Here is a 12,318-nt window from a genome sequence, read left to right as displayed (position 1 = left end):
CCCGTGTTAGCAGATAGCAGAGGCAGGCCTAGTGGGGAAGCTGGCAGTCATGGTTCTACCTAGCTCCTTTTATCTCCAAAGTTCATTCACTCACTTTGCATTTTCACGATTTTTGCACTATCTTTAGGCCACCCATTCCATTATTGGAACTTTTAAAATATCAGTGTCATATACAGAAAACTACCCTCATCCATGAATGTGCTTTCCACTGTTTCAGTTAAACATGGTCAGCTGTGATCTGAAAATATTAAACTGAAAATTCCAGAGGTACATAATTCATAGGATTGAAATTGTGTGCTGTTCTGAGTAGTGTGATGAAATCTCATGCCACCTTCTGTTCTGCCCTGGATACAAATCATCCCTTTGTCCATTGTATTCATACTTTATAGCCCACCCACCCATTACAAATAATTTTTTCAGTTATCAGATCAGATCAACTGTCAGCCATTGCTGATGCTGGTATAGAGGGTTGGGCACTATCCATAGTTTCAGGACTTGACTGGGGGTTCTTAGAACATATCCCCAGAGGATAAGGAGGGGTCTAGTCTAAAAAGAACTGTTTTGGTCTTTGCCCTTGGTCCTGTCACAGAGCTTCTAAAACCTGAGAAACTTCCTGATAGAGATGTCTTTTGTTACAATGAGTCCTTTAGGTAATTCCTAAGCTGATACTAGTGAGGTGACTTAAGTGGAGTGGAGGGCCAGCTAGTCTAAGGATGGGGGTCAGACACCAGAAAAGCTAAGCAATTAGAGGGTTGGAATTTTAACTCTGTTCATCTGTCTCCAAGCCAGGCTGTGTAGAGCTGGAGATTAAGCTCTCAACTCGGGAGTTTGATAAGCTTCTGGGTTGGTGAACACAGTTGCATGCCAGGAGGGTGAGGTCCTGTGCTCTTGGCTCTTCTGAACTCTGTCCAATGTATCTATCCCTCTGGGTGTATGGTTTCCTCTGTGATAAACTTATGTTTCTCTGATTTCTGTGAGGCATCCTAACAAGTCACCAAAACCAAGGGGGTTTGGTGGGAATCCCAGTTTAGAGCTGGCCTCTGGAGTGAGGGCAGTCTCCAGAGATTGAGCCTGAAGTCTTGGGGATCTGACCTTATCACCCAGGTAGGCTGTCAGCACTGAAAGGTCTTCTGCAGGATTTCCTCCCCCTCACTCCCACACCTGGTGTCAGTGGAGAGAATCCATAGGAGCAAACATTGATTTGTCATAGCTTCATGAATTTGCTGTAAATGAAACTTTATGTAACTACTGTGCTGTCAATAGAATACCAGTTTCCCCTCTGATATATGCGAAGTACATAACTCTTAAAATAAAAGTATAAACCCTGTGAGCTCCTGGGTGTATTTTCATGTACTTCATTAGGGGGTGGGTCTCACTTTGGGGCTGACTTGCACACTTCTGAAATGCTCTTTTGACTTTTATCCATTCTCTTCAAACTTCAAACCACCTTTTCCTCTGAGGCTCTCACAACGACCTTCATCTCTGTATTCCTGTGATCTCCTTCAACTTCCCTCCCTCCCTCTTTGAAATGACTATGTTCCCCTTGGTCCTGCTTCTCTTCTTAACTCACTTTTGGCCTTTGCTCCCTTCATTAATTTGTTGCACAGATAGCCACTGGTCATCCACTCCAGGCTGTGCCTGTGGTTACAGAGCTGACTGCATCAGCTGTCCTTGTCTGGGGGGATTTCTCCAGGGGGTGCTGGGCAGCACCTGGAGACAGGACAAATTTCACTCCTTGTCAGGATGGTGCTGTGGTGTCTAGGGGACAGAGGCCAGGAAGGCTGCTTGGCATCCTACAAGGCCTAGGATAGCGACAGTACCCCTCAGCAATGAAGAATATAGCTTTCAAAGTCAATAGTGTCATGGTGTAGGAACCCTAGAGTATGGCTAAGAGTAATCTGCCAGCCTACCTGTCTGGCTTCTGTTTCCTCCTCTATTTCCAAATCCATTGAACCCTACAGCTACATCATTATCTTCTGTCTTTGCTACATACTTCCACATCCTTGAACTTTGAACATGGAATTTTCAATGCCAGAATGTGCTTTCCCTGTATTTCCGCTGAAGAGCCTTACTCACATTTTAAGGTTCTGTACAAATGCTCCAGTCCCCATGTCTCTGTGGGATGTCTTTCCCAGAGCTCTGCCCAAAGCATGGTCCTGCTGCGATGAGACCGTTGCATTTTAAACAGCCCTCATGATGCCATGGCCCAGCGCAGGTGTGTGTCTATGTCGCACCTGTGGTCTGAAGTGAGAAGGAAGGACACTGTTAGGGAGTCAAGAGTCCTCCTTTGCTGTTCTTCAGACTTTGAGTCCTTGCTGTCATTATGTGGTCCCCAGGGAAGTAAGAGCACAGATCCTCAACTGTCAAACCCAGGTGCTTGCTGGTGTCTCACACTGGTTGTCCGAGACTAGATGTTCATCTGTAAAACCAAACCTCTTGGAAAAGATGCAGAATTTCATCACATTGATGAGAGCGATGTTCAAGAACTTCTCCAGAGTTCACCAAACTAGCAGCAGAAGACTTTGAATAGAATTCAGGCAGTTGGCACTTGAGAAAGAAAATCAACAAGGGATGACCCAGAAAGAAAAAGCAGATCAGACAGCAATGATTTGAAGAACTGGGCTTGGAAGAGACCCTAGAGAAAACAAATCAAATCCTTGAATATTTCTGTGGAAATGGCCACCACTGTAATTGGGCTGTGAAAATCAAACGCATTATGTAGTGTTACTTCTCAGTTTGTGGGCAAAGTATGCCAGAACTAGTGCTTCATTCATTCTATGTAGTGAGAATTAGCATAGAGTTACCAGTTTAATCTGTGTTGTACGTGTGTGTGTGTGTGTGTGTGTGTGTGTATACATATATATATCGTAATTTATGCACATATGTATCACTTTATATATGCACATGTGTATATGTGTGTGTAAATTTATTATCATCACTTTGTATCTCATTCTTCAGGATAAAGTCTCTACTTTTTGTCATTATTATTAACTATGAAATTTTGGTGTTTGGTTTTGAGTGGATTCACTTTCAGTTTTTTTTTTGGGGGGGGTACCAATTTCACACTAAAAATGAGTGCCTTCTTATACTCCTAAAGCGAGGACTACATGGGAAGATCAATTAGCAGAAAGACACAGTAAGTACTTAGGGTGGGAACAAGCAAGGACAGAGGTGAAGGGGATGGGTTCTAGCCATCTTTAGGAAACCTTCCTGCAGAGCTCTCACACATTTTCACCTTGTGATCCAAGTGGCCCTTATGCAATGGAAAGCCAGTCTATGTGACCATAGAATGACTCAGAGAAGTGACCAGCACAACTCAGGCTGAGACCACAGTGTTCCTCTCTTTCCTGCCTAGGGAGACTGGCCATGGAGAAGATACCAGAAAGCTGGAGGGCTGGGAGGCCTCTGAGCCCTCTGGCTGTGCTTGGAGCCCACAGCTGGTTTCTGCAGAGGGCACCCCCCCATTGGGAATGGCATGTCACTTCTGATTTAATGAGAATCCAGAGTCAAATTCAATTTTGTTCCCATTAGCAATTGAATAGTCAGGTAACTGTATAGAGTCAGGTCTATATGAGTCTTTCCTATATTATATGTTTACCTAAATACCTAACCAAGTTATTCCTAAATTCCTGTCATAAGAAATGAATCTTTCCTCCTGAGAGGGCTTGGCTTTTCCAGTAATTCCTCATCCTGAGAAATTAAGGGTAATTTCTTAAAGTTAAATCAATTTGCTTTATTAGCAGTCTTCCATAACCAGGTAGTCTATATCAAAATTGGCTTTACCCCTTTCCTGTGCTAAAAGCTTTTACTGCGAAAAGACTGTCATATATACACACAAGGGTATAACATTTGGCCAGAAAGCCTTACTGGGGTAATAAAAATGTCATCATACCTTACATTCTCTGTATGAGCAATTCTTCTAACCTGTGTTTCATATTCACTTAATTGACATTGTTTGGTCCCTACTGCAATATCAGGAGATGGAAGGGTGGGAGGAGGTCGGTGGCCCACTGCCAGGCACCTGAAGTCTTAAGAAGGCTAAAAGCAGCCTTTGGAAGAGTGTAGGTGGGAGGTGCGTTTTTCTTTTTGTTTTCTCTCATAAAGGATGCTCTTATTTGAAGTCACTCAGATAGTGACCTGCTATCTGGTGACCATGGCCCATATAGCCAGTGGACTGCATGTCTTTCATGCCATCAAGAGGGAGGGGGACAATCTGTGCATCCAAGGACTCATCTTCTTTGTGAGAAGCGTAATTAGGATTACAGAAGGGGATGAAGCCTGGCTCTTGATGAGGAGCTTGACAGGTCTCTTCATCTGGCTAGAGGCAAATTAGTTCTCTGTCTTTGTTGGAGGCCTTATAGGGGGTTCCACTCCCAAGTGCCCCCATCCACAGGGGACTTTGGAACTAGAGTTCCGTGTGCAGCTGTGCGTTGGCCTGGGTGATTCAGATGGCTCCTTTTGTGTGGCCTTTCCTTGCTCGACTTTATCTTGGGGACTTTTCAGATATAACATTTCAGAAACTAACGGTGTGAACATGGAGGGAGAGAACAATTATAGCCACAATCCATTTCCTGAGAGCACTTCAGCTGCCTACAGTTTCAAAAGATCAAACGGTCACCTCTTCCAAACCCTAGGCCCGGCTCATTCAATGATGAGTGCCTGGGAAGCATATTCTGGGATTAATAAATATCTTGCCTTTCTCCAAAGTAGCTCAGAGTACACTCTGTCTATTCTCTTGTTTGCCAGAGTGACATCTTATACAAAAGGGAAGTAGGGACCATTATTCCTGACTTACAGCTAGAAAACAGAGGTGAAGTGATGTCAGGTCTCTTCCATCCAGTTCCAAATCTGATCCTCTAGCTCATGGAGGCAGATGAGGGTAAGAGGACAACAACCCATCCCAGTTGTGTTCCCTGTGTGATATGCCCCTCTTGTTTCCCAGGTTCCCAAGGGCAAGGCCAGCAGCCACAGAGCTTTGCTCTTCAAAATATGAGTGAGACCTGATGGTGGCCCTTATTCATTCTGTAAGTTGGTGGGTGCATGTTAATATTCTAGTGGAAGTGCAGTGAGTACTTCCTGGACTCTATTCACAGAATTTGGGGTGCAGCCAGTGGTTTGCTTTGTCATGGTCTTCCTGAGAGACCCACAGTGCAGAATCTATGGCTTTTTATATGTTTTAAGAGTTATACTGAAAAGAAGCACAAAGGAGTAGAAGGGTAGAAGGAAAGTCAGTTGTCTGCCATGGATCAATCATCTGTTAGGGTCAGATGAACCCCTTTATATAAAAAAAAACCCAAACACATTCTTTTATCCTGAAGCCCCAGTAGGGAGGCCTGATACTATGGAGTACAGTGAGGCACTTAACACCTGTGGATAGAAGGTTCTTGAGTAAGGTCCCAAGAGTAATATCCATATCCAGTGGTTCCTTTCTAATGCTCAGGAGGTTGGTCTGCATCTGAAGACAGGTGTCTGTAGGCCTAGAAGGTCCAAGATGGAAACCAGAAATTGTCCAGCAATGCTCAAGCTGAGGCTTTGAACATCCAGCTGCCATGTTGGACAACTATAGGAAGAGACCAGCCAGGGATATACACTTCCATCCCAGTTGTGTGTCCCTGTATCTCCTTCCAAACCAATCAAAAACTGTGTCCCTTCTAGCCTTCTGTGTGCTTCTCCACTTGCAGAAAGAAAGGACAGTTTATTCACATTAAGATGCTCCAATATCAGTTGAAAAATTTTCAAGAGTTTTTTTTAATTATGAAGTAAATTATTTGAGATTAGGGAGCAAACGAATTTAGGATTGGAGGGACCCAGAAGCCTTCAAGAACCTAGGACTTGGACCTTCTCAGTTCTGGTCAGAGACAGCATACAGAGAAAGACTAGTAGACCACTCCATTCACAGATGCATCCTTTGAGTCTCTATCACAGGACTGTTACACAGTAGCTGTTCAGTAAGCTTTTGTTGAGTGAATAAATGAAGCCAAGTTCTAGCATTTGGTAACACCTGTTCTTATTTATCAGAGTCAATAGGAGCATGGACAGTTGATGAATCTGGACAATTACCAGAATTTGAAACTCAAGAGGTGCAATATGAAGGTCCCTAGATCAGAATGAACACAAGGGTATAGGCAGAGAACAGTAGGTGCCCAACTCTGAGCAGTGCCCCTCCAGCTCTGTGGGTCCCATGGCCATGTCTAGGGAGACCAAGCAGAGCTAAAAGGGCAGGTCTGGAGGGAGGTGTGTGCCCACAGCCCAAACTGCCCTCATTTGAGAGACCAGCTGTTTGCTTGGGCCTAAGGCCGAGAAAAAAAAAATGTTGAGCCATATGTCCTTAGTAAATCAGTGCGTGGCTCTATTAGAAAAAGTGCCCGAATGATTGATTAGAAAATAACCAGCCAGCCCCTGAGTACTGCTTTACTTGTGTGCTGCAAGTTTGTTTAATGTCAAAATGTACCAAAATCCACCCAGCTCCTTCCACTTCCATTTTTCATTAGAGAAATGTTTGACAAATGCATGTGCTGTAGCCACTTGGGAAGAGGGAAAGTAAGGACTTTGCTCAAGAGTCAGGACTGAAACACTAGCTCCCATGGAAAATATGCGCCTTTTCTGATCGTGTGCTGTGATAACAATGGTGAAACGGCTCCTGAGTCCTGTTGGCTGATAATCATAATAGGACCTTAAATTCATCCAGACCTTTATTCCCAATGCTTTGGACCCCAGCAGATGGGGAAACAGAGTCAGCAGAATCCCCATGTTGAGGATCTTTGGAACGCAGGGAAGCAAGACCAACATCTGTGTCTCTGGTCCTTTATCTCTTCAGACTTGTCTATTCAATACAAGTAATGAAGTAGGAAAAGCTTGCTTTGGGAAGTGGTGTTGGCGGCTTCTTGTGTCTTCAGATGGCATTGGATATGTCTGGACAAGATGAGATCCTCAAATAACTTCTGTGATTTGCCTCAGCCAGTGGTGCCCTAGCCCCAAATGCATTCAGGATTTACATTTTTTTATGTAATTGGCACAGAGCATTGATTGTAATCTATTCAAATTATGCTTGGGAAAACTAATTTATTTGAAAAGCTAATACCTTTTACATTTTACCCCAAATTAATTGTAAATACAAAATCAATGCCTTTAATTCATAACAGCAACAATCCCTTATAAACATTAGACAAAACAAAACATGAATTATCTAGGGAGAAAAACTTTATGAGAGATGTATAGAACCTAGGTAAGGAGACTCAGAGTTTTTCAGAAGAGCAGAACAGGAAACTGGGGAACGAGAATGCTCTCCATGATCCCTGGGGGCAGGAAGATTGGACATTCTGATATTGTCAATTCCTCCTAAGTGGATTTAATGAAATTCCCATCACAGTCCCCCTGGGACTCTTTGGGAACCTGACAGAGTGATTGCAGTGGTCCTTTGGAAGGGTGAAGAGGTGAGGGTCGCCAGGAAAGTTCTGCAAAGGCAAATAGAAGAACTTATACACAAGATTTTCCCAAACCTGACGTAGCCACAGTGGCTAAAATAGTGTAATCCTGAGCAAAACTGGGCAGAAAGAGATGTATTACCTTAAACTTGACCTTAAAATATACATTTGGGAAAAGGATATATTAGTACACAAATAGTGCTGTGACCTTCAAAGAAATATTTGGAGATAGTAGCAAGTCAGATTATCTCAGGCTGTGCATCTCGATCAATCCTTGCCTAACCAAAGAGATAAATACTCAAAGTCTAATTATCCGTATGGATTCAACCATATCAATAAAATGAATTCACCGGCATAGAAAACATCAAAAACAACATGACAAGGAAAATATAGTATGAAAATATTTATCACAAATATGAAGCATTGAGTCAATTTTCTTTCTTAAAAAACAACAACACTTGTATAAACCATTAAAAACATACCAAAACTTTGGAAAATGAAAATGTTATGAAAAGATAAAAAGTTCAAATGGTGAGTAAATGTAAAAAATACTCTATCACACTGGTGAGCCACTAAATGCAAATTACAACACTATACTATTTTATTGGACTATCAACTCAGTAAATCAAAATACAGTTCTTATTCAAAGTCGGTACATATAAAGTGAAATCAGTACTTTCATGCACTTCTGTTGAAAGTATAAATTGATACCATCTTTCTGGAAAAGTAAGTCTTGTTCAGACATATCCAATGCCATTTGAAGACACAAGAAGCCTCCAACACCATTTCCCAAAGCAAGCTTTCCATTTAGTAATATCTATGAAGAATCTTTAAATATGCCTCTTTGTCCTTGTTATTCCCAGTACAGGAATCTACTGTAAGGAGATATTCAGAAATTTGGAGAAAAGTCTAGATTACAGAGTTGTTTGTAGTAATGTAAAGTTAGAAGAACCCAGTGTTCAAATAATGATTTACTGGTTGGATCACAAGGAACAGAAGTGGCATTACTTGGGGAGGGAAAGGGAGTAGCAAGTTGTAAGGAGAAAGAAGAGCATGGGGGACAGGGAGGGACTGCAGCCTGGGCAGGGGGTGGGTGGCAGCAAAGCTCTAGTGCGGTGATGTGGGCCTCCAGGAGGAAGAGAGGAGGGAGGCATACTGACTTCCTTGCCACTGTCTGGCTCCCCATGAGAATTTAAGACACAAGGGTTCAGTGTTGGCCATCCTTGCAGCCTCCCTTTCTGGTAGGTACTGAATGGATTAGCAGATAATAAACATATTTCTTTCAAATGTTGAGTAGCTTTGAGTTCTAGGTTACTGAGTTGTGGTTGCACTCTATAGCTAATGAAGATCCAACAAAGTTTCTTAGGAAGGAAATTAATAAATACTCTTCCTAAGTAGCTCTGTTGATTTATTTTTATGACATGCATTCAATGCTATTTTAAAACAGCCTTATTTGGGCTTCAGTCAGTAGGGGGTGCACCGATGCTGAAAATTCCAATATTAATAAAGAATGGTGTTTATTTATTAATCTTTTGGTCCTTCTTTCTGATTACTATTGATTTCCTGTGTACTCTCTACTCCCCCACCATTTTTCATTTTTCATGACCATATATACTAATAGGTATAAAACTGGGTTTTCATAAGAGTTAATTTAGTATCATTATTGATGATGGTTGTTAAAGGTGTGACATTTTTGAGAAATCGGTGCTGCATGAAGAAATTTTAAATTATGCTTATCATTTATTCAGGACAAATTTCCCCTCAGAATAGGTGAGAAAGTACTAGAAGAAAATGGAGGTGATATTTCAATAGCTCACGTGGACACTAATATTATAATTGGAACAAGAGTAATTGTGACCTTTAAAGAAAGCCTACTTCATAAAGTGCTCATTAAAAAGATGGACTTGGCTTTTGGAACATTATTTTCTCAAAGTTCTTCATGAAATAGACTTAATAAAATGCTATGGTTTATTAAACCTTTAAAGAGCATAGAAAACAGGAGTTGTGTAGAGGAACTGAGGGGGAAGATAAAATGAGGTATGTATATAGTATTTTTGATGCAAAAAGGGAACATGGTTGTTCCATCTAAAATTCAAAGTAGATAAACGTATTGTACCAGAAGAGTCTTAGAATTAACACCTCTGTGATAAGAATCATCATTTCAGGGGAGGCAAGAAAAAACTATAGAATGCTAGAGAGCACCACTTGAACAGGAAGAGAGCAGTATTTGTGCTAGAGGAGGTTTTGAAACTTGGAATTGCCTAAATTTTATTAAACAATGCAGTGCTCCTTTGAAAGGATGGTATTAAAAAGTGCCAGGATTTCCCATTTCAATTCCTTTAAAATGCTTACACAGTGTCTTAAAACAAAGGAAAGTATCAGCTATGAAAATGATTATTTAGGCAAATCAAATTCACCAAAAGTTTAATTTTTTTTTTTTGTGGAAGGAAAAAGAAATTAAAAGAAAAACACCAAGTGGACCATCCCTTAAAAGGCAAATCTTCTCCAAAATATTTCCAAATGTAATTCAATATTATATTTTTTTCATGAATAGCATACATTTCAAAAGTTGCAGAAACAACGTAAAAATGAAAAGTTTCAGTAGAGATATAGTAATGATAGTAAGTATAGAAAAGCAAAGGTGGCAATAAAAACATCGAACAAATAAAGATAAAATATATTATGTGATAGATGCAGTGTATACTGAAGATACAATAACTGAATCTATATGCATCAAGTAACATAACAGCATAACACACAAAATGAAGAATGTAAGACCTTCAAGCAGAAGCAAACAAAGGTTTAGAGGGTAGCAGGAAAGTACTTATCATCAAGACCACCACGGGCAAAGTAGAAAAAATTTTGTAGTTTACCAATGAAACATATTTCTTTAGAATTACTCAAACATTTACATCTTTTCTTAAAATTCAATACATAATTTCACCAGAGGTTTTAAAGGCTACATTCTAACCAAATACGACGAAAGTTAGAAATTAAAAGCCTGAAGAGGAAGCAAGCAAAATTACCAATAACCATGATATTTTAAAATGTTGTTCTAAAAAACAACTGAGAGAATAAAAAAATCAAGAATACAGGAAAAGACAACTTAGAAAATAGTAATAGTAATACTGATAAAAATTAATCAGAATCAATGCTTAGAGAAAAATTCAATGAAAGTGCTAAATGTTTTTACTATTAAATAAAAAGAGAAAGTAAGTTAATTTTTAAATATAACACCTTAGAGAAGAAAAGAATACAATGGAAGAAATAAAAAGATGAAGTCATAGATTGGAAAGCAAGAAAATAAACAGTGAAAAAGAGCAAAAGTTTATTCCCTGAAGATATACTAATAGATGGGAGTCTGGCAAACCTACTCCAGAAAAACCAAAACCACATAAAATTAAAAGGAAATAGTAATTAAAAGGAGATAGAAACTGTATAGAAATAAAAGTTATAAGAAACAGGTATTTATAAGCATGCTACTATAAGTGTAATCATACAAAATGAAAGTTCTGTAAGTTGATGCAAAATGAATCTTTATAGACTAATAAGAAAGAAAATAAATCCAGAAAGTCATCAAAGAACTGTGAAGATTCCAAAAAATCTTTTTTGAATCTGCTGTGAATTTTCATAAATATTTTTTAGAAAATAATACTATATTACAAAGAGTGTTTCTGATAGAAACACTTAGTAGACACCTGCCATGGAGAAGCACCCCAAACAACCAGCCAATGTCAGTAATGTAGATAGAGAGGTCTTACATAAAATTTGCCAAAGGACATTGGTTTACAAAGGAAGTCATATTCCTGAAATGCAGGGATGGTTCAATTACAAAAACATACCACAAGGCACCAGTGAATTAAATGGACATTGGATTACAAAGAAGTCATATTCCTAAAATGCAGGGATGGTTCAATTACGAAAACATACCACAAGGCACCAATGAATTAAATGAAGAGCTACAATTTCAGAGTTGTCATTTCCAGAGTTGTCAAAAAGTAACATGACAAAATTCAGCCCACATTCCAATGGAACTTTTAAAAAAGGGACTAGAAATATATTTTGTTACTATACCAATAAGTTTTTTTTTTTTTTTTTTTAATGAAAAAATACTATAGTTGGGGCTGGGGTTGTGTCTCATTGGTAAAGCACTTGCCTTGCATATGTGAAGCTCTGGATTTGATCCTCAGCACCACATAAAAATAAATAAATGAAATAAAGGTATAAAAAAATACTATAGTCAAGGAAGAGCCCTAGAGATGTCTTTAAAAGCAGAATGAAGTTAAGGGCCTGCCTTAATTCAATGTTGTTTTGGGATATCGGTTTAATAAAATATAATCTCAAATTAAGACATAAATAACTCTGCTAAAAGTTGCTGGATATAAAAGAAATCTCTAAAATTAATAGGACTCTTATGTACCAGCATTGACGACCCATTAATAATGAGGACGAAGAGTGCAGACTCCCTAGAAATAAGCTTAACAGGGACAGACATGTGAAAAACAATGAGAGGGTCACTTGGAATTTTGTAGGAAGGTTTGGTGGAATGTGGGCTGTGCTGTGTTCTAGAGGGGAGTAGGTTTTCTGAAGATGGTAATTCTCCCCGTGTCCACTGACAAGCCCTGGAGGACTATTTGCCCTGTTAAGCAAAAAAACATAAATTTCTAAAGTGAATAATGATAAACTTCATTAGAAAAGAATGACCAAATGAAAATGTCAACAATTTAAATAGGTGCAGAGGAGCCCAGTGGGTTTACCAGGAGCCCAGGCAGACCCTGCCATGCCTGGGAGGGAGACACTCTGGCACTTAGTTCTCCTGGTAAAGTTTTTTAAATTTTACAAAACTAAATATATCTTCTTTATGAGACTCCCTGACAGATTGTCTAAACTTCAG

The sequence above is a fragment of the Callospermophilus lateralis genome, chromosome 3, assembly GCF_048772815.1.
Source record: "Callospermophilus lateralis isolate mCalLat2 chromosome 3, mCalLat2.hap1, whole genome shotgun sequence".
Lineage (NCBI taxonomy): Eukaryota > Metazoa > Chordata > Mammalia > Rodentia > Sciuridae > Callospermophilus > Callospermophilus lateralis.
This window is presented reverse-complemented; position numbering follows the sequence as displayed.